Source organism: Monodon monoceros, unplaced genomic scaffold (assembly GCF_005190385.1).
Source record: "Monodon monoceros isolate NGI ecotype Baffin Bay Population unplaced genomic scaffold, NGI_Narwhal_1 Super_Scaffold_12, whole genome shotgun sequence".
NCBI classification, from domain to species: domain Eukaryota; kingdom Metazoa; phylum Chordata; class Mammalia; order Artiodactyla; family Monodontidae; genus Monodon; species Monodon monoceros.
The window spans coordinates 71,242,259-71,266,695 of record NW_021703768.1 but is presented as its reverse complement, the minus strand read 5'-3'; the positions used below and the strand labels follow the sequence as shown (position 1 = coordinate 71,266,695).

The 24,437-nt window shown below is 34.3% G+C and overlaps 1 protein-coding gene across 23 annotated transcripts in view; it reads left to right on the top strand.

Annotated features, from left to right (window-relative positions):
- MEF2C (myocyte enhancer factor 2C) overlaps nucleotides 1-24,437 on the top strand; it is a 155,228-nt gene that overhangs the window by 18,064 nt on the left and 112,727 nt on the right. Inside the window, exon 1 of one of the 23 annotated variants that reach the window (XM_029217815.1) lies at nucleotides 13,688-13,748. The exons of 19 other annotated variants lie outside the window; for them this stretch is intronic. The gene's annotated coding sequence lies outside the window, so the exon portion shown is untranslated. Of the gene's footprint in view, nucleotides 1-13,687; nucleotides 13,749-20,518; nucleotides 20,560-24,437 lie in introns of those variants that run through there. 3 more of the 23 variants (XM_029217825.1, XM_029217823.1, XM_029217826.1) reach the window with 3 other exon arrangements.

Genomic DNA, 24,437 nt, shown 5'->3' with positions numbered 1-24,437 from the left:
CCTGGCTAAAGAGTGCTCAGTGCAAGGAATACTTGCAGAGTGGACTTCCCTATGGTAAAACAGCATGGACAGCTCCCAACACTGCAATCAAGGATGCCTCTAAAAGCTTTAATTTAAAAATAATAATAATAGTAATAATAAGTCTGCATGAAGATGATGGAGCCCTCTAAGGCACATGGGCTTAGAGAATTATTCCCATCTGCAACCCCCTCCCCCTGCTTAGTAGCCCTTTCCAGGGTTATGATTACTGGAAAATGGCTGTTAATCACCAGATTTTTTTTTTTGACTGCAGCTGCTTCAGTCAGACTACTAATCTATTAAACAACTTTGTCTCCAGTTTAAAATTTGCATTGTATACTGTATAGAATAAAATTTCATTGTAATCAGAGCATCCAAGAGAACTTCCTGATATGATTTATAGAAGCACATTTGTTTTTATGTATGGACCTCTCTAGCGCTATTGAGCCAACTGTTTAAACAATACTGTGGTAGATCAGCATAAAATCAAATATTGTAGGACTATTGAGTGCAAGCAGCATTTACAATAGTCACATTTGCAGAATGTTTGAAGTGTGATATCCCTAGCACTTGGCAATATACTACCCATATAATACAGAACTTAACCCAGATATTTAAAATTTGACTTAAACCTGAAAAGGTTCTTAGAAGTTTAGCATTCTCTTACCAGACTGTGGTAGAGTGGTTTGGCCTCTTTTTCTACCCTAATGCTTATTATATTTGCTATAATTTGAAGAAATAATCCAAAACCTGAGTCAATATTTAGTGCAAGGAGAGGACAAACAGTTCTAATTTACAAAGGACCCTCCCTTTTAAAACACATTCTTATATGTTAAATTGACAGGCTACAAGAGGAGGTTGGATGAAGTTCATCATGTTGGAAAGAATGTTTCAATTAAAGTTGAGCACTTTCTCTTCCAGGTCTTTTTTTTTCTCCGTTTTTTATTTGCTGTGCCAAGGTATCCATGTGCGTTTTTCCACTGTCATCTGGCTCATTCCCAGCAGATGCACACAATCTGTTCTGCTGTCACTAACAGGGTTCAGTTTATGAAAAGAATGTGTCAGAACATGCCACTATAGTCACTTTTACAGGTTTTTTTTAAGAGTAACTGAGAATATATGCGTTGCCCTAGTTTTATTGTACTCAGCCTTAAAGAGATTTCTAAGAAACTTTTATAATATTCAAAGGCCAAACGCTTTCTTCCAAACATATTTTTGACCAAATATTTACTTTTCATTAAAAATAAAATTTTAAAAGTTCACAAACATCTATAATGATGGACAGAATGTATTGTTTTTAAATTTAAGAGTAGATTTTTATAGGAATGTTTAAAATAAACCAAAGATTTTTATGAAAAATCAAATTTCCAATTATAAAATTTATTTTATAATCATTAAATTACATATACTGAAAACAAGCCTACTTTCCTACTCAACTCAAGGATTTCTTTTTTTAAATATTGTGATATACTATTTATCAGTTATTTGACTTGACAGATAGTATTGATTTCCTTAAGTCTTTGATATCATTAAATTAAATCAAAAGCAGTTAAACTATCAAATACACTCTTATTCTGTATAAAGACATTTGATAAACTGTATTCTCAAAGTAATGTAACATTTCTCTTATGTAGATGTTCACATTTTAAAAGCATAATAGGTAAATATTTCTGCACTTAATTTTTACTTGCTAAAGTGTCTCTATTCCTATCAAAGATTCTGAATAAAAATTCAGTTTTGTTGTCTTCTTCATATAAAGCAATTTCTCTGGTTTTATGTACCAGTAAAGAAAAACTGAGCAATGGAAACTTGCATTTATTCCTGAAATAATGAACCTAATAAGTTAGCAGAATTTGAAGTTTATGTGTAGTTAGTACATACTGCATATATATGCACGTGCAGATAGATAATGGACACATTTACATTGTGTACAGATCTGGAGATTAAGTATCTCCAGAACTGAAGATTTTTAAATGTACTTAAGTGCTAATTGTAGATTTTTAAAATAATTTTTGATATGAAGATCAACTCAGAGTTCAGGAAAATTAAACATTTTAAATCAAAGTTATAATTCATATGAACTGAAAATAAAGATTCAGAAACTATATCGATGAATAATCTCATACAAATTAAGCATTAATTATATATATTTATATAGGAAAATTAGTTATTAGGTTTCTACATAAAGAAAATTTATGAAATACATGTTAAGATGTAATTTATGTCATTTTTATGATTATGAAACTGATATATTAGCACATATAGAACTCAAGCAATACACATAAAGAGACCTTTTTGAAACAACTTTGCAGATTTTAGCAAGAAAATAATTTTCTTGGCATTCAGTGGCTCTGTTGTCACATCATATAGATTAATTGCTAAATTGTCTTTCTAGAGTTATATCAAATGATTGTTATAGTAAGTTTTCTTAATACCTGAAGAAAGAAAAATCCTTGTTGATTATATTTCAAATATAGTAATGTATACATGTCTATCGTAAGTTGATTTTGTTATATTTTTGATGATGGGAACAGGGCACATATATTTAAGATGAGTGACAAAGGTCAGTTCTAGAGGTCACTTTTTCTTGCCAACATTTTAATTTATTCATGACATTACATGTCAGATAACTTTAGTTTTTAACTAGTCTGTAGGTATTTGAATTGTTTAGTTTTGGTAATCCTGAATATTTGCTCTTGGGATAAGAAGGCTATTCTATACCAAGAATCACAGAGAGTGAACTGAAAAGAATGTTTGGTCAAACCCCATAAGATGTCGGGGCCTCTTACTCATCCCCTCAAAGCCATCAGCAGCGGGGCTGGGTTAGTAAAATAGCCATTGTGCATTACAAGATGGTGGACTTGACCTCACTAACTACTGCTGGTATTGGGGAAGCAGTCACAGGGACGGGAGAACGATCAGAATCTTTTCTTTTGCTACAATCTAAATATACAGAAGATCATTTCAAGACAAAACTCCGTAAGCAAACTTAATTATACTTATCCTGAAGGACTAATCTTTAAAATCCACTACTTATCACTCAAAGTGTAAATACAATTTTAAATTTCATTGGGGAAAAAACGCTTATTCCTCTTAGGGAGAATCACAGAACTTAATATTTGCCAGTATGGTTTGCATAGTGAAATACTTTTATTTGTTTATTTATAAATTTATTTATTTATTTTTGGCTGTGTTGGGCCTTTGTTGCTGCACATGGGCTCCCTCTAGTTGCGGCGAGCAGGGGCTTCTCGTTGCAGAGCATGGGCTCTAGGCGTGCGGGCCGCAGCAGCTGTGGCTCGCGGGCTCTAGAGCACAGGCTCAGTAGTTGTGGCACACGGGCTCAGCTGCTCCGAGGCATGTGGGGTCCCCCCGGACCAGGGCTCGAACCCGTGTCCTGTGCATTGGCAGGCGGATTCCTAACCACTGTGCCATGAGGGAAGTCCCTGTGAAATAACTTTTAAATACCAAATCTTCTAAAAAGATAGGCCCTTTTATTTAATAATTCCTTACAAAGAAATAATCAGATTTTTTTTTCCTAATTTTATTTTTAAAAATTAAGGGAAGAAGGCTTCCCTGGTGGCACAGTGGTTGAGAGTCCGCCTGCCGGTGCAGGGGACACGGGTTCATGCCCCGGTCCGTGATGATCCCACATGCCACGGAGCGGCTGGGCCCGTGAGCCATGGCCGCTGAGCCTGCGCGTCCGGAGCCTGTGCTCTGCAACGGGAGAGGCCACAACAGTGAGAGGCCCGCGTACCAAAAAAAAAAAAAAATTAAGGGAAGAGCCATTTCGAAGCTTGAAATTTTCCTGGCTCTCTAGAATATAAACTGTGGGGCCAGTTTATCTCAAAAATACTTTTGAATTTTGCCAGTTGCCTCAATTTCCGACATGGATACCACCCTGCTTTGTGGTTGGGAGGTAATTCTTTCTTTGCATTTGCTTAGTCATAGGTCTTTTTGGATCAAAGAAAGCTTATTTTTGTAAAGCTGTCCCCAAAATATGTATTATTCATAGACAAGAAACCCATCAAAGAGTCTCACTGCACGGGTAATGATAGGTTAGACTGCAGTGACCAGAAGGCTCTCCACCAGCTTTCTTTGGGGAATTTAAAGACAGTTGTAGCCTTTTTCCATCTGCATCAACATATGTTGACCAGTTGGTTTTCAATTCTTGCTGGCTTGGTGGCTGGAAGTAAGACTGATCTTCTATAAATATAATTGATACTTTCAACTATGACTTAGGAATTCCACTTTTACTTTTATTCAGCACCACTACTCAAGATGTCTCTGAATTCCAATAACTTTTATGATATGTGTAAAAAGCTTGTATTATTAATTTGAAAGCATTATTAATTATAGCTATTTTTAGGCAATAACAATCATAGCTAACTTTCTTTGAGAGCTTACTGTATGTTTGGGCACTGGTCTAAGGGCTTGAACATTAACAAGCATTATCTCATTTTTTCCTCAAAACCAAACGATATAGGCACTATATATATTACTATCCCCATTTCACAGATGAAGAAACTAAGACAAAAATATACAACTTGCCTAAAAGTCATCTACTTTGTTAATGGCAGAGCTAGAGCCTCAAACTGATAGCCTGCAGAGTTCACTCTCTTACCCACTGTGCCAAAAATCTCTCAGCAATGAGATAAGATAAAGGAAATGACTGAACTATAGAAACTTAATTTTGCGTGGCGTCGTGGGGAAAAGTGTTCAGTAACCCCAGAATGATATGATTATAACTATGTTTGCATGATATGTTAGTATGGTTTTTAAAGAGAAGTGAATTAGTTCTTGGTCGATGATATGGTTCCATATTGTTAACCTGGAAGGGAAAAATATATATATATATTTTATCAACTATTTGATAGATTTTCTTTTCATAAGCAATGTCTTATTACTATTTGTGAACATAGATTTTTCCAGTTATAGTATTAGCTTTAACTGAAATGTGAATGCCTAGTTTTATATCATCTCCATCTAGTGACATACAGTTTGCTTCTCACTTTTTGAGCTGTTTTAATTTTTAACCTTTATTTGTAGGAATCATAGTAATTTATAGAGTTTTAATTTAAGAATGTAAGCTGTGTGACAGTTTGTACATGGATATTAAATGGGTTTCAAGAGTTAGTTAATTTAACTAGTGCAGGTGCATATTCTAGAGAATTTTTATTTCAAGCACACCTTTCAATTTTCTCATTATAATTAAAAAAGAAAAATAACAAAACGTTAAAACCAGAGATAGACTTGGAATACTGACAAGTTAGAACAACTTGCATCATATTTGAAAACTAGGAAATGTTATATCAAGTTTATTCATCAAATGCATGGCTTTTATTTTTTAATTGAATATTTCTGTGTCCAGTAAAAGGCCTTTTGAAAAAGGAAAAAGATCACTTTTAGAATTTTACTAGGAGAAATAATATAAACTTTCTTTCTTCTAATAAACAGTTTTCTTGTTTTTCATAAAAGCATTACCGTGCTCTTGACTAAAAGTGAGGACAGAGAGGCTGGTCAGAGGTCAGACAGGACTCAGATACTTCTGAATTACCAAATGCATATACTTTGAACTGCAAGATTAATAACTACTGTATCTTTACATCATGGATTCGTTGACAAATTTCTACAGTGAACTTAAGTAACTACATTTGGTTCCGCCTTATTTCACTGTTGAGGAGAATCAAATGCGTATTTGGATTACCTTGCAAACACCAAAATAATCTGTGTTCTCTGTATTTCACAGTGCTTTCAGTAGAAATGTGACTTGAAGATTTGAGAATTAGATGTGTAATTTGGAATTAATTGGTTACAACGATAAATGGCCTCCATGTCACTTTGTGGTGCCCACTGGCAAGGGGGAGTTTTGTGTGCTTTATGCAATATTAAGTGCCACTGGTAATGCTGCGTTCATTCCTATCTTTCAAACAAAACAATTAAGGCTAGTTACTTGCTAATTTGATTTTGACTATAGTTGTTTGAATTTCTTCTTTGGAACCTTCCAACTGTAGAACACACTCTTAAGACTCCATAAAACGCCAGATTTTATTTAGTATCCATATACAGCAACAAGTATTCGAAATGCATAGGAAACAAGGATTCACTATTGAGGTCTGGATTACCCTAAGACTGGGGAGGAAGTCATAGCTCTTGGCTAATTCTGTAAACGATAATTAAATACAGTTATTAGTAATACTTTCTGGAAGTGGATTGTGATGTACTTAATATTGCATTTCGAAAGCCTTCTCAAAAATTTTGATCATTGAAGGACTACAATCAGCTAACAATTTCTCACAGAATCCGTTCAAAAACTGAGCTGTAATTGATCTTGGGTATATGTTAAGTGACAGGGTCATACGTATAAAACATTGGGTGTCCTTCATACAGTTAGTTTAGAGCAGTGGTTCTCAATCGTGACTATAAGAGAGCTTTTAAAACATGCTCGTGCCCATCCACCTCCAGATTTGGAGTAAATCGGCCTGCTGTCTTGGCATTGCTATTTCTCAAAGCTATCTGGGTGATTTTCACACGAAGTCTGGGTGAGAACCACTATTTAGAAGAAGATAAATGTGAATTTTGAACTTGGTCATACAACTCCATGCATTCTGGAAGTTAAAGAAACGAATAAGCTTATAATTTGAGAACGATCTTGGGCTCTGCCCACAAAATGTCTAGTGCTATTCCCCAACACTTCCTCTTGGACATCAACTGAGAATTTATTAATTAATCAGTCAGTTCATTCACTAAGTGTTTACTGGGAGGTGGCTTGCTAGGTGTTAGGGATACAAAAGTGAAAGATGGAGTCTCTGTCCCTGAGGAATTCAGTCTGATGAGGGAGATGAACGTGCCAGATGCAACTGTGAATGTAATGTAATCACCACTATCTTACAGGTATGTTGAAGGTTAAATGCTTAAGTGATAGAATGTTCAACTTTTTCAGGAGATGACTGGTCAGGTCAGTCTTCACTAGAAGAAAGGACACCTAAAGTGAGTCTTAAATGATGAGTCAAATCATTGGCAGTATTCTGGAAAATGGAATTGTTTTGATTCATCTCCCCTCCAAAGTGTAACAGAATTTAATAAGTTTTTTTATATGGCCTGCCATATTCTCAGCTTTGCCTTCCTTTTTGGAGAGGCTGTCCAAGGCCTTGTCCAAGTCTCTTTTGAAATTGGGAGCAGCTAATGAAGCTAAGAGGATGGTACTGGAAGTAGGAAGAACCTAGCTAATCCGCTTTCCGTTCTCTGGTATGACAGAAAACCTCCCTGTTACAGATCTGGAGGTGACTGGAAGGACTTGTTCTTCCTCCACACCCACTCAGGCCTTGTTTCCTGGACACAGCTGAAAGGAAGGGGGGCCTGACCCAGGTCCTCCCCTGCAATTCACTGTTTGGACAGGGGATGTGGAACAAGTTATGAATGAGGGAGAAGAGCACCAACAGTGAGATGCTACCAAGAATACTTCATATAGTGGAGACTCAACTTTTATCTCCTACAAAAAATAATTTTAGAAAAAAACTTCACTTGGTATTTTCCTGTTTTTTCTTGTTCTAAAATAAATCAAAAATAGGGCTTCCCTGGTGGCGCAGTGGTTGAGAGTCCGCCTGCCGATGCAGGGGACACGGATTCGTGCTCCGGTCCGGGAAGATCCCACATGCCGCGGAGCGGCTGGGCCCGTGAGCCATGGCCGCTGAGCCTGCGCGTCTGGAGCCTGCGCTCCGCAACGGGAGAGGCCACAACAGTGAAAGGCACGCGTACCTCAAAAAAACAAAAATCAAAAATAGATAAATAAAAGACTTTAGGGGTGTCCTACCCTTATGAAAAAATCTTGTGTACTTTAAAATTACTCTGTAAAGGTACTCTAAAAGAAGAGAATAAGCTTGTAAGAACATAGCAAACCATGACTTTATAAGACATGTAGAATCCAAGAAACTGGGCTTGCTCTTCCTACATTGCCAAACAAACATAAAACACACACACACACACACACACACACACACACACCAGCTTCAGAAGACAGAAAAGGCAAGACATGCAGAGGAAATAAATATACTGGTACTACAAGTTACATAGGAAAATGTTGCATTTCTTCATAACACGCTTTACTGTAAAATGAGCCACATCCAACTTTACATAAAGGGGGGGTTAGATGGTGGTCTTAATTTTATAATGGAATAAAATTCCAAGTCTATAAATAAACTTTTCATTCCAGCTTCTAGGCCATGTTATTTTCACAAACCAGATTTCTCATGAGATAAGCCCAGCGTCATATTGGGAGGGAGGAGGGGGAACTGGACTGCACTGTTTGATTAATCATATCCCAGTGACTAGAGTAGAGAATTAAATTCGTTATGAAAGACTGGGAACTTTGATCTAATGGACTGACTTTTTTGGAAGTCATAAAATGTACTGAATTTGGTCTTAGATAGATAATGCATTAATATCACACATACAATTAGAAAATTATCACCTTGAGTAAATTAAGTATACAGTGTTGAATTCAATTAGCATATTATTAGAAATTTACAAGTCAATAAATATCGTAAGGTGTGTTTATTTTTTTAATGCAACTGGAAACTCCAAAAATTCAATATGATCCAGATGAAAACAAGTGATTTTATTAAGCCCTCGAAAGTCCTCAATGCTGGTTTTGCAGGAAAGGGGCATATTTATCAGTACTGTTTTATCTCAGAAAGGAAGAGCTTTCTATGATTGCAACTTATAAATCTGTTGAGAGTCAGCGAGGTTATCCAGATGAGTTTTTTTCTCACATCATGCAATAGCTGAGAAGCTCTTTCATAGTAATCAGCTCAGAACTAGACTAGTAAATTTCAGGAACATATACACCCAAATTAAATAATGCTACAATATACCTGTAAAGGGGTGCTGTATTTCTAAGAGATTTGAATAGAGTGGACTTCAGATCTGGCTTCACATTCGAATTCTTGGAGAGCTTTTAAAAAATAACAATGCTGAGGAATCAGCTCCAACAATTCCAGTTTCATTGGTCTGGGATGGGTCTAGGGATCAGTAATTCTTGAAAGTATCTCAAGTGATTCAAATGTCCAGTCAGCGTTAACTGTTAACATTCAAAATCTTGAGAACTTTGGATCATCTTTGAACACTAAGGTGAAGTATAAATAAGGAACATTAGGATTACCTCCCTTCTAGCTATAAAATTGAGAAGAAAATAAATTGATTTCTTAAGTTATAAAAGGGAAATTATCTCCTCTGTACAATCTTCCTTTTACCAGTTTATGAGACCAGCTGCATCATTCCAGTTTCTAAATTATTGGCATTTCTAAAGATGAAGTAACAGGGGAAGTGATGAACTTTATAAATAGACTGCATGAAATATTTGGCATGAGGGGTCAAGATGTAGGCGAAGCTGGAAAAAGACTTTAGCTTGTGTGTTAGCCAGAGGCCAACAGTTGTTAAATTCCCTAAATTTCCTTAAGGAAGGGAAGAGGAAGAATCCCTTTAAGAACATAATTTTTTTTTTTTCCTCCAATGTGTAGTCAGTAAAACCCAGAGGGAAAAAAATGTACCTTTCAAGCCAAAATTAGGTCATGCCAACCACAGCAAATTTGGAAGCTCTACTTCAAATGTAGTCTTGCAGGATTGCTGTGGATCATCTTAATGTCATGCACGTGGTAACGCTGACGCTTCCAGATCATGGCTGCGGGGCTCTGCTGAGCAGGCCAGCTCTGCTGACTGAGTCTGACCGAACCCAGTTAGGCTGCAGTTTGGCACACAGACATGACATGACCTAAGGTTGTGTCTGAAAGGTATGCTCTGGAATATGGCATTTTTTTAAGGTGAAAAATTTACAGTTTCTAAAAAAAAAACTCAAAATCACATAACAGTTCATTTTGTTTTGCTTTATGATTCTAGAGGGGAAAAATGTTAAAGGAAACAGGGAATGGACAAATCTAGTATAGTGGCCTGCAGGCATGGCCTCCTGGTAATTAGGAGGAGGTTGCCAAAGAGCTACCTCACCATTAAAAAAAGAAAGAAAGAAACCTACAAAGTAATAGTTTCATTCATGTATTCACCTGTTCACAGAAGTGGCAGGATTGTTCTTTTTCCAGTCTTGAGGGATGTGGGAGAAAATTAGAAGGCCCTTCATTCATTTCATTGGCACTTATCATTACTAGAACGTTGAGTCTGCTGTAAAATGCAATATATTTCCATTATGTGAAAGAAACTTCTGCTTTTTTCCTACCTGCAGAACATAGTACTTCATGGGTGTTTCTATTCATTATTTGAGTGATGGACTGGCCATAAAAATATAGCTTATTTCCATTGCATAACAGAAATTTATACTCTTTTCTACTTGCAAAAACTATTTAATAAAGTGATAAGGCTTGTAAGGTTTAAACATTTTTATTGTGGAATGCGCTAGAGAACTTTACTGAGTTGTGTAAGGAAAGTCTGAATATCTGTCATAGTATCCCATGTGTCTGTTATGTCCTCAAAGCAAAAAGCTAAAGCCTGTCTTTTGTTGAACACTACTGAATTCATTCCCACCAAAAAAACAAAAACTCAAAAGAGTTTTGGACTTGTTCCTAAATGAGCACATATATTTGCAGCTGCGGTCTTTGTCACCATTAGCTTTACATCTGTGTCATACCTGCAGAAAGAAGTTTTTCTCTTCCAGAATAACTTTCCAGTGTGTACAGTTAGTTGCATCAGTCTAGTTTCCAAGTTATTGACGTCTCTTAGGATGAGGTAGCAGTGGATATATAATATTCTATCTGTTATGAACTGGGATATTGTGCAGGAGATTGAAAAAATAAAAATACTCTCCTTCTATTATAGAATAGAATTTCTGCATTCTTGAATTACTTAATATAGGAACTTTCATGTGTTAAACTACATTCCCCTTGATTTTTCTGGCGTGCTGGTTCTACAGTCTCTGATAACACAGGAAATAAAAGGCCCAATCAGTACTGCATGAGGATTCTAGACATACTTCACAGAGGAGAAAACACTTGAAGTGGATCTTAAAGAAAGACCTTGAATGTGTCTTGTGTTGTCGCTGCATATCTTGCCTTTTGAGTAGAGACTCTAGTGTGTCACTACACACCCAATAATACAGTCAAATCCCCCACTTATGAATAATTTGGTCCCCTCAATTTTTTTTATTATTGGAAACAGATAATTTATTTTTCATGGAAACAGTTTTTAAATGGCTGTTAACTTCTCACATGAGCCCACAAAAACCCATTGTACACTTACAGTAATTCCTTTTAAATAGCAGGAAGCCATACAGGTGTTGTAAAACAAATAACTGAATTAGACTGTCCAAACTTTCCTTCACCAGTAATGCTTAGCCAAAGCAGTCTCTGATGAGGCAGGTGGAATTTTTGTGGAAATAATAAAAATAATTTCTAGGTTTCACAATGTAGTCTAGTACATAGAGACCTCAGAATCATATGTAGTGTTCCTTTAAAGTGCAGAATTCCCACTGCCACATTCCTGGGGAGACCTTTCAACAGATGATTAGAATGTTTATAGGAGTTTAAGGATTACTGCTTAAAGATCGCAAGTATTCTTAGTTTATCATTTCTTTTTAGAATAGCTTTCTCTGTTCAGATATATAATAAGCATCACTCTAAATGTTTTATTGGTTATCTTCAGCTAACACGTGGAACATACAAGAAAGAGAATTTCTTAAGGGATAACTGAACAAGAAGAGAACAGAAGGCAAGTAACAAGCATGTGTGCCTGGATAAAGTGCCTGAGAAGGATTTGACTAAACTACCATTAGGACTCGGGCACTTGGGCTCCGGCCTCCATACCTTATCAGTTGCACTCTGCTGTCCTCCGTGGCCCCTAATAAATTCTTACTGCACTGCCTTCTCCAGGAATGTCCGAGGTCAAATTTAAGGGGTTTTGCCCAGGTTCCCAGAATCTAGGCACGTGCCTGCCAGGCATATGGTTAATAGATACTTACTGAATGAGCAAATGAATTCTGCCACTCACTTCCTCTGAATTATAATCTCTGTGGAGTCTTGTTCGCTTAGGGCCCCTGATATGACCGGGAAAGTGCCTCAAACATATTGTAGATGGATATTCTCCATAAATTGAATTGAATTGAAGAAAAATTTGGTGGGACTTGAATTTAGAATTTCTTCTAAGCCCTGGTTGTGAGGTGATTTGCATATGTAAGAAAGTGGAGATTATGCATTGAGTTTATTTGAATTAGACGTTTTACAAAATGGATTTCATGATCAGAAAATGCCTAAATTTGTTGAAACTAAGTTAACAGAAAGAGAGTACCTTGCTGCATAGTTTTATGAGTCTAAAAACAGTACTCCATATATTTAACTCAGAGTTTTTTTTGGTGGTGCATTATTAACTTCATGGTTTTTAAAATCCTCCTTTGAGATTTTTCTCTGCACCATCTAGACTTGGACCATAATTTGTGCATAATTCAAATTGCAGGAATATGAAGGAAGAGAATAAAAATTCATGGCAACACAAAGTACATTATTTTATTCGCTGCCTTCTAAATTACTCTACTTATAAACTCAACTAGGTATTTTATTCTTCTCTATTAGAGAAGAATAAAGGAAAAATATCCAAAATTATTAAAAAGAAAGGTATCACCTTATTTCTTCATGTAGTACTGTCTTAAAAACTTTAATGATTCTTTTCTAAAAAGTAAAGTGATTTGGGGGAGTAGATAAAAATATTTTCAGATTATTTAAGAAAATAAGCTTGAATATGGAATATATTTTCAACATTTTTAAATGTTTCTCAAAGTATTCTCTATAGCATTTATCAGGACTCTTTCAGATCCCAAGACAGAGAAAGACAGAGAAAGAATTCCGAAGCCCCTTTATAAGTTTGTGTCTGCTCTTCAGGTTTATTCAGCAAGGACAGCACTGGGACTGACACGCTTGCAGGGTGCCTCCCGGTCTGCCAGCTCATCTCTCTTCCCGCATACAGAGCCACTTTGGAGAGTAAACCACACGTAGAATGGGTCACTCCATTCACATAAGTACTAAAATTGGAATGTGTTCTCAGAAACACAAAAGTAAAACCTTAAAGACTCTACTGAAGACAATTAGGATTCATTGCAGTCCTTTCTTCTTATGACAATAGAAAGAATGTCAACTTTTGTGTCTTCAGTAACCATGCTTCTCGAGGATTTAATGAAATGATATATGTACCATAGCACTGTAAAACGGAAATCCTGTACAAATATCAGTTATTCTTAACCTACCTTAGATTGTAAACTCCTTGGGCTTGGGGACTGCACCTTATTTGTCTTTGTGCTCTCTCTGGCCTAAATAAGTCTGTTACACATAATAGATGTCCCATAAATGTTTGTTGAATTAAATTGAAACAAGTGAATGAAGGGTAATAATTGTTCCTAATTCAAATGAGAGAGATTTAGGAAAAACAATTAAGTGCTACCACTATGAAAACTTTCCCTTTGGAATTATCTTTCCTATGCCTGACTTTTGTAGAATTTTATGTATAGCTATTTTATGGTACTAATTTCTGCCTTGTACTAAAGTTCATGTTTAAATTATCTTTCCCAGTTTTGTAAAATTTAAGCTCTTTGGAGGACAGAGATGAAGTATTATTGTATGTATTCAGGATATACTCTCTGATGGATTTATAATATCTAATTTAACAAATTAACTTTTTGCACCAGATCTGCTATACTACCTGACTGGCTGAACGATGTTGATCATAACCAAAGATACTTCCTTGGGGTAGGCATCCAGTTCCTTTTGTGAAATACTACTGCTTACTATTCTATGAACCTATGGTAATGATATTATTTATTGTATACTAATACATATTTTTACAACTGAGGAAACTGAAATTTAGAAGTCACATAGATTAAAACTTTGGTCTCTGATTAGAAAGCATGGTTCTTATATAGCTACAAAAGAACTGCCATCAGTAGCCTTTATTTCATTTCATATGTGGTAATAGATGAATGATGATTCTGCATCTTTCTTACATTATAATATTATATTTCTTAGATTTGCCCACCATGTAAAAATTATGAATTTTTGTGGTTCTTGTTTATGTCATGAGTGAAAGTCATGAGATAATACTGTTGTAGCTGATAAAACAATGTTGAGAGACACATTTGTGATTCATTAAAAGACATAGTGTAACTCATTGGCCCAGTTTGGAGTTTAAGTTTTATCCAACTGATTCACGTAAGTTGGGGGTTTTTTGTTTTGTGATATTCATCTGACTAGGTTGATCTCTTATTTCATAAATATATGAGGAACCAAGTACATTGGAAAGGGTTTATATCTTTTGTAAACCCATTAAGTCAACATCTAATGAAAGCTAATTCAAACGTTTTATTTATTCCATTGCTAGTTAGTTAGCATTGGTATATGATGGGAGTAAGAAAAACAAAATGATAGTCAAATCATGAAGTTTTATTCTTCACCAGCAATCTTCATGATACATTTGTTTCAATGATACTGTTATCTAGAAATGATAGTCATTTTTATTTTGCATAGATTTCATTTATTCAGGCAATTCCTAATTACCTGTATTTATTTAAGTATAGCAACTTACTATTGGTGTCAATTTATTGAATGTCTAGGCATTATGTAGCTACAGAACATTTCTTCTCAGTTGTCCTAATGGAAGATACTTGGCTAGCAAGAGTACACAATTGTTTGATAATTGACTTTTGTTCAAGGGTGTACAAGTCCAGCCTAGAAGACCTCATTATCCATTAGGTACCCACCTCAGCTAGAGCTACATTTTAACACTGCATTCTTAAGAGCAGCATACATATCATTTTAATTATCACTTGGAAATATAATAATTATGATAAAAATCCTTGTTAAAATTTTTTTCTTGTATAGTACACTTATTTCAAACGATAGTTAATGCAGCCAGAAGCCAGTGTTTAAATAAATTGAACATTGCCTTGAATGTTCTTTTATAGGAAATGACTTTAGAGTATGATTCTGACTCTTCTGATTCTTCTCTCGTTGTGTTTCACGTACTTTCTTCATCTCAGCCTCCATCTCTACCACTGGTACTTTTAGATATGTATTTTTCCTTATATTTATTAATAGAAATAGCTTTAAAATTAAAGTTTTAGTTATATAAAAGAGATATAAGATACACAGTAAAAGGCGTGTGATTTTTTTAAATATAAAGTTTGACTCTGTTGCTAATGAATATTGAATACACACTTCAATATATAGTTCTAAAATTGTTTTAATCATGTTATCATATCTAAGAAGATACTAATAACCTTTTGTTCACAACTATACTACTAACGAATATAAAGAATTCTGCATAAATTATTTCCATATACAATCACTTTTAGTCATTTAAATTTCCATTTGTTGTTTTGGAGATGTTGCAACCTAAAAATACAAATACAGTTTGATAGTTTGTATTCTAATAGATATGTAAATCCCCTACAGATTGAGTCTGATTGTATTGGTTGCATTATAAAGCTTCAAGTAATAATTACCCCCATACATTTTAGTACAATTAGAATTCTTTAATCTTTTTTGAGATGCTGAAAATAGATTTTAAAATTTCAAGTACCTAGGATAAATAATTACAGTCTATTCACATAACTATAAATGCATAAATCATTATTTTAATTTTAAAATATAAGATAGAGAAGCATACCTTACTAAATATTGAATTTTTTTTTTTTTTTTGCCGTACGTGGGCCTCTCACTGTTGTGGCCTCTCCCGTTGTGGAGCACAGGCTCCTGACGCGCAGGCTCAGCGGCCATGGCTCACGGGCCGAGCCGCTCCGCAGCACGTGGGATCCTCCCGGACCGGGGCATGAACCCGTGTCCCCTGCATCAACAGGCGGACTCTCAACCACTGTGCCACCAAGGAAGCCCTAAATATTGAATTTTTATACCTTAAATTAGCTAGTTGGCCAGTCAGAATGTGAAATTAACATTGGTGGTTTATAGAATGTTAGCATGTAGAAGCTGAAAGTTAGTAGAAAAATCAGCTGAATTTTAGCTGACAGATGTTCACTGAGTAAATTCACTAAATCTATATCCAGTACTTATAAGACAGGTTGATTGATATCAAAATGTGTGGATGTTTACTGGAAGATAAAGCAAAGACTTGGCATTATTCTAATAATTAAACAGAACAAATTTTAAATTGAAAAAGATACATATTCTTCATTTTAAAATTCATTATGTATAAGTTTTTAATGATATATATATATATACACACACACATATATACATATGTACATATCTAAGCATGTAAGCATGTAAGTATGTATGTATGTATGTCAAAGGAATCACCAAAGTCAGAGCCAGTACGTGAGACTGGAAGTTTTGCTCGCTACTCCACTTTAAAATGAAGGGCATTCCAAACATCCTGGCAGCCCTAAAGAGCAATGGCCTTCCAGGGTCTGCTCCAACTCTAAATTCCTCCATTCTGTCTACTTTGGCAGTTACCATTCCTATGTTGTGTTCTTAAAGCAATCAAAGTAAGACCTCATATTTCATTAAAATGTTGGAATCTGTTTAGCATGACATAAAGGGTTGATGCTGGAGTCAGACTGTGTAGGTTCCAATCCCAGAGCCACACTTGTGCAAGCGAAGTCCTCTTTGTCTAAGTTTCCTCATATGTGAAATGGATGCAGTAATGGTACCATAAGGTTGGTATGAGGATTAAATGAGTTAATACATGTAAATAGAACAGTGCTAGACACAAAACAAGGATTAACAATCATTATCCTTTTTTTAATTTTTACAATCAAGAAATTTTGCATTGAAAGGGATTTTGGTTTTTGCCTTTTGAGGAGGAAGGTCTAGGAAATAGATTTTATAATTACCTACATCATCCTACAAATTAAAGTCATTAAAGGCAGATTTACTACTTGATTTTATCTTTTCAAAGTTTTTCTTTAAATTCTTATAGTAGAATTTTAAAGTTTCAATATTATTAAATTTGAAATACAACTAGGGAATACCAGAATTACCAATTTCTAGAAGTTTCTTAGTTTTGAAATGTTGATGAACAACAGATCATTTCCTGAAGGAATTTGCAGATTCATCTCCCTGAAACGTAAGAGAAAACTGAACTTTAATAGTGGTCAGTCATTAATTCCTTTGAAATTAATTTAAACATTTAGACATAAATCAAATGGATAAATGTGTTGAAACCTTTATTGTAGATTTTTAAATTAAGCCTTAGACAACATTTTGTACTAGCCAAATATCACACATTTTTAGTGTATTTTATTATGTCTGTGTGACTTTTTTTTTTTAACAAACAGGTTTCACAATCCTTGTAAACAAGAGAAATTTACCATAGCATTCGGTAGCATAGCCAAACTCATGTGGGGCTGGCTTTTAGAAATGCGATACTTAAGATTTAGACAGTCAAAGCCTGTGAATGTATGAATGTCATTTATTTTCAAATTAACTGATTTAGAAACAAGCAAATTAAAAGTACTTTAAAGTGCTTGGCACAACCATATTCTTCTAAGAAATATTTTACAACATTGAAGAACTTGTGTATCCATCTGGGAAAACAAAATACTCCCACACAGGCCACTATAACTCTAAATAACCAGTCCATTGGCAGAGGGAATCTTTCAGCCAACTCTTTCACAGAGAACAGTGTCATTAGGAAACAGAATTTTATCCCAAAGTATGTCAATTTTTGACCAAAATCTAAATTTTATTTTTTCTTATCAGTGTGGCCCCCTCATCAGTGGGAATGAATTAATGGCTTTTTTTTTATGTGCTTGCTGAAGTTGCAAATAACTAGTTAACATTGTGGAGTGAGAAGTTACACTACTTAAAGTTTTCAAAATGTGTCTCAGTTTATTACCTTATTGTGACTAAAATAATTACAACAAGAATTAAACATTATATATAAAGCATTTACCTTATTTCCTGCTATTACTTCTATGTAGAAAGATGTAAATATGTGAATTTTTATCTTAAGGAGATGGTTTTCATCCACATATGGTTTACCCAGTACTCTGCAAAGTAAGAGATGTTACGTAGCTAGAAAGTTGTACCCATTCAACCAAACTTCTGGAAGTAGGTTTGTTATTTTCTACTAAACAGTTTTCAGCCTCTATAGCTTCGGATTTCAAATACAGATCATTATTAGGTTATTAAATCATGCAGATTCTCTCCACCACTTCCTCTGCTATGTGCCTTTGGGGAGTTTTTTGTTTGTTTGTTTGTTTTGTTTGTTTTGTTGTTGTTTTTTTGCGGTACGCGGACCTCTCACTGTTGTGGCCTCTCCCGTTGCGGAGCACAGGCTCCGGACGCGCAGGCTCAGCGGCCATGGCTCATGGGCCTAGCTGCTCCACGGCATGTGGGATCTTCCCGGACCCGTGTCCCCTGCATCGGCAGGCGGACTCTCAACCACTGCACCACCAGGGAAGCCCTGGGGAGTTTTCTTAAATAGCAAATTATTCTACATCATCTTTGTAAAAGTTATCGTAGTAAGATTATAAATTTCGCTAAAATATTATTTATGAATTTTAGTTACATCACCATGTGCCCATTTACTAGTTATAATAAGTTTGCAGAATGGAATTTATTTGCACTTTGTGTATTGCCAATTTTTACTCATGTACTTTTTAAAAGCAATATATTTAATCTGATTTTTGTAATTTAGATAATAGTTTTTTGAATTCAACTTCAAATTTGAGAAACTGCTTTGTAATGTGTTTGTGATCCAAGTCATTACCAAGAGTTGGGCAACTATAAATGAGATAAACAAAATAGAAATAGTGATCTTATGTGAAAGCTATAGATTGGTGTCTGATCTAGTCTTGCAACTATGTATCTTACCAGCCTGTTAAAATCTAAAGGTCCTGAAATTATTCTCTTTTTTTTCCAAAGTCGTCGTTTTATAGATGAGTTACTAAATGAAAAAAAGAAAAGTGGTAATAGAGGAAGTTGGCATGGAGAATTGTCACTGTACTCAGCTCTTTTATCTTTTTCTAAATATAGTTTTAAGATATTGTTCAGGTCAGCTGATATAAGCGGGGAAGTGCTTCTTCATGTCTTCTTTCTTTCCCAGTCATTTCAATAATGTTTTGATGAATTAAAGTATATAAGTGAAACAAAGAAATCAGCACCAAGTTCTCATATTAATCTGAGAATTGAAACTGCTAATTCCCCAGATATTTTTAATATATTGCTAATCTCAAAACCAGGACTAAATTGGTATTCCAGGACTAAAGTGGTAAATTTTTAATAGAGATGTCTCTTACAAGCAGGTCTTATTATAACATACTAGAATATCATTTATTCTTTGAGGGTGTGATTTATTCTATTTAAATATAAGCCCTGTAAAGGAGATGTGTTAATCTATTTTTACTCTAAGTACATAAATATGTCTGTTGCATTCTAGTCAGTAGATGTATTCAGAAGCCAATATGCCTCCACTCTCACATTTCTTCTGTAAATGATGAATAATATTGATAAATGAAAATTACAAATCTGCAATAGAGCTTAACTACTGAACACTAAATCATTCCGTTACTAACTCTGTGTTCCAATGACATTTTCTAGATTAAAAAAAAGTCATCCCTACACTTAAAAAATATTTTGTGCTTTTGCAGCAATATAAGCAAATGTGCATTTGAAAGAAAATTCACAATGCAGCCACAAATAATTCCTTTAAGACTCAAAGTGCCATTTTCAAAAATGGTTCAATTTTCAGAATGGAATATTTAAAACCTCTTTCCTGCCAGACTTTACATTCCACATGTTTGGTACAATTAAAATAGGAGAGTTGAAGGAATGGAACTCTTCCATCTATATTTTGGAAAAACATATTCGCTCACCTCAATTTGTCAGTGTGCATTAAGAGGGAGGTCATTATGCAGTAGAAAAAGAAGAAGAAGGCAGCTCTAACTCATGTGACTGACATGTACTGAACATGGCCATTAATACAACTTGGCAGTGACCTTGGCAGAATTACAGGTAATCTCCTTGCAGGGTTAAACTATTTGAATGATATTTCTACTATGTTAAGCACAAAGAGAAGTCTCTTTGGAATTTTACTCTTTAATTTTCTTTTATCCTAACAAATATATTTTTTAAATGATCCCTTAATTATTTCCTTTATCCGTTTGCTCTCTGAATTGACAGTTTATCCAAAACATTGTTGCTGTAATTTTTCTGTCATTATGGGGAACTACTGTATATTGGTATCACTTTCATAAAGAGTTGAAGTTGATTTTATTTTTATTATAGGTGTAAGTATGTAGTCAAATTTTATTATACCACTCATAACCAAAGTTCTAAAAAGCAGAAAACCTATATAGAGAAGATATAGGTTGAGAACTCAATGTTGAAAAAATTCCTTTATTATGTATTTTATAAAAACTCTCGGCACTGTTATTATTATTACCATTTAGGATTTATTTGGATTATATAAGTTAAAACATGTATTTTTATCATAACTTCTTGGATTTTGCAATAGAAATTTCAAGTGCATCATTGTTTATTTCTTCCTACCTCAGGTGAGTTTGTCACATAAGAAGGGAACTTTGGCACAGAAAAGATTCAGGTAAATTAATGGAAAATATCATGACAAATAGTAAAGTTGTCATCTTATTAAAACACCCTATTGCCATTGTAATCTCATATTTAGTAATAATCTGTACTGAAATGCCTATAATATGTAAGAAGTTTCACATAATGGAAGTTGGGCTTAGTAAAAAGCCTCTAAGCAGGTCGTAATTTCTTACAGTTGCTTCTACATCATATTTCAATACAGGAAATGAACAGTGACTATAAAGGAAGAGCATTTTTTTTCCACAAATGTGGATCCATTTAAAAACTATTCCTTCCTGAATTGTTTCTGGGGTCTTTTGGCAATTTGAACCAGCTGTTGACAACAGCATTTATAGGAGCCATTGACACTGGAGGATATGACAGTTTCTGTTTGGTGTTCATTATTCGTAATTTTAATTCTAGTTCAACTTTTAGAAGCAGGCCAAATTAGTTAATTTCTGGAATTAAAGCAAATTCACTGGTCATTTACATTTTTGAGTATCACATATATGTAGAGAATTAGAAAGCTGCTTTCAATCAATGAGTCATTTATAGTATACAAGGTGAATTATTTTCATACAGAGCACCCTTACGAATCATTTGATAAGAAGGACATGGAAATTTATTAGGTAAGGCATGTTCAATAGATTACAGTATCCTGAATTTCTCATCAGTTTACCTATAAATTTAACCTTTAGCAACACCTATTTCCAATTCATTGTCAAGGTGATCTATATAATCAGAATTCCATATTATGTTTATTTTACCCAGGAACCCACCAAATGGAAAATTAGAGGTATCTTATCTCTGGCTATAAATTATAAGTAAATGGTTGCTGGCAGCCATAACACTATTTAAAATCTTAACCATGGGGAAAGAGAGTTGTTCTTGAAATAACTGTAGTAGAAATACATTAAGAAATATAATTTCAATCAGGAAAAAAGTTAATCCAGTTTCAAAAAATGACATGGAAAAGTCAGAGAAAATGAAACACCCTTCTTTAATCTAAGGGGAGTCAAACTTTTAGGTTTGTATTTAGATAAAAGCTCAGATCATGAATGTACTGGATTTTATATATTTTACTGTCAGCTGATTTAGGACTTTCACATATAAAATTTCAAAACTAGATGATGAAAATATTTCGTTAGAAGTTTGTAAGGCCCCCTAACAGATGAGGCAATATAGCAGAGGAATATGAGCTTAGAATCTGGAGTCAGGCTCCCTTATCTCAAAACCTAGCTTTGCTACTTAGTTATGGTGTAAAGTTGGGCAAGTTTTGTATTTTTTCAGTGCCTTGATTTTTTTTCTGAACCAGAAATATAATATGAATAATGATCATGATAGTACAAAATTATCCAGGTATAAGGTTCAATTGAAATAATAGAAATAATATTCCTGGGACATGTTCACTCAATGAACTATCATTGTCACTATTACTAGGATGATTAAAAATTGTTTCACAGGAATAAACTATCAAACACGAACTAAAATTCTGTTGCCAAAATTTCAAATTTTATTCTTCAAATCTTTTTCTCCTTCCACGTTTCCAATCTGAAATAGACTCTCCTAACATGATAATTTTCTGGATTAAAGAAAGTCATAGATATTAGTTCCAATAGATTATAAAATCTTTCATTAAAAATAGAAGAAACATGTATATCATCTAGTTAATGCCTCTCACTTTGTCATGGAGAAACTGTGTATTAGAAAAAAATGAATTTCAGAAATATTAAAAATTTAGTTTAAATGTGATTGCGTAGCCTACATTGTCTACCTAGTAATTGGTCTGTCTGATTTTTGCACAATGTCTCAATAGAATTTTAAAGATAGACTTTGATTTTTTTAACTTAATTCCAACAATTTATTGGTTTACCATTGATTTTTAAAATAGAATTTAAATAATACATACACACACAAAATATTTTAAGTGATGGAACGTGTCTGTGTTTGGGTGTTTAAGCATAGAATACAGTTAAAGTTTTAGCAAAAGACAAATGGCTAATGGAAAAACAGACCTAAATAGAAATGCTTTTTGTGACGTGATTTTTTAAAAAATAAACAAACACAAAAGAAATCTAAAGAGACATTTTGCAAAGCCTTGCATTCCAAAAAAAAAAAAAAAAAAATGAGATAGGAAAAGCATTAAGGTAGACAAGGCAACACTACCCCAGACATTAGGATCTTCTAAAGTAGCTCAGTCTGTTGAGTTTCCCAGATGGTTGTCAGTGATGTGCCTATCTCTGCACCATACTCTTCTTCTCCTTCTAGGGCAGGATTGGAGGAGGGGCAGTAAGTTTCTGTGGGTAGATGGCTGTGGTGCTCACATCATCATGTGCCCTCTCCAGTTCATACATTTCACTATAGGATGGTGCCTCGATTTCAAGGCTTCTAGAAAAGAAAAGTTGCTTTCCTTCAAAAACCATTGAAATCCTATTCTATGTTAACATCTTTTTTAAATTATTATTATTTAGGTTCTTATAAATACATGAAAAATTTACCAAGGAAGTTGGCATATTGGCACACATCTAGCCACATGGAAGAGTTGTGTTCTCCTTTATCTTACTGTTTTCTCCTCCTGAGAATCTTTTCAGCATACTTAATGAAAACTAAAATTTTGATGAAGAATTATCACAGTATCTCCCACTTCTTTGTTTACTGTCATTTTGATGGCTGATGCTATTTCCATAAATTCTCAGGGAAGGATTTTTCTTACTGTGTGTCTTTTATTTCTTTTCCATAGAGTTGATGTCTGTAATTGCACTTCGTTTCTAATCTTCTATCTTTTATTATACAATAGGGAGCCACTGATCACTTGTTTCTGCCCTAGTATAATAGAAATATCCAAATATTTCAGTCATACCTTACCCAGACATACAATCAGGAAATGTGAAAATGAGTGGCTTTCTTAATTTATTAGAATTTATTTCTCTTTCAGTAAAGCTAAGACTATTATTCATTAATTAGTTTAGTTTTTATCAAACCTGCTGATTGCATTATTTATTTAGATTTACATTATTTTAGGATCCAATCCCAGGCAGGAATTAAATATCTGAAAAATTCAACAATAGAAAAAGATGAATTTAATGGAACAGATTTTCAAAGGACTTGGAAATACTTAAAAGGTATTCTTAGAAAATTTAGTATGTAGGATGGAGGATGCACAAGTAGTCAAAAGACTACTTCATCTTGTGTCACAAACTTTTAGATAGGGAGGAGAATATCTGGTTGGCTAAATAAAGAAAGACCTTATGAGGAATGGGAATGAAAAAGTATTATGAGAAAAAAAAGAAATTTGAAATAATATGAAAATGAAAGTTCCAAGAAAATAGTAAAGACTTAAAGTAAAGTAAGTAAGGCTTTTAAAGTAAAGGCTTAAAGTAAAGGAGAGTCAGAATTAAGATACGATATTTACGAATTTATTCAGTTTAACCAAAAACAACAGCAAAGGATAAAGAGTAGCCCAATTTTCATGTGAAGGGGAAAGTAAATATAGCTCATATCAGGAATATTTTAAGTTCCATGAGGGCATGAATTTTTATCTGTTTCATTCATTTTATTCCTTTAGATCCCTTAGAATAGTGCCTGGAACATAGCAGTTACCCGCCCCCCCCCAAAAAAAGTGGTTGAATGAAGGAATGAATTTAATGATTTTTTGCATATGTAACATAGGTTTCCATATGTAACATATGTACGTATGACCTAAGGAATCAAGTGATATTAAATACCAAAGCAAATTTCATGGAACTCCTGAGCAATTCTGGCTAAAGCCTAAGATAATTTTAGTAGCAGGAATTCTTGTAACATAATGCCATTGCAAGGCCACAAGCTACTATTCTTAAGGATTTTTTAATAAAGGCTAGAAGGTAACTATCACAGTGATAACATTTTTAA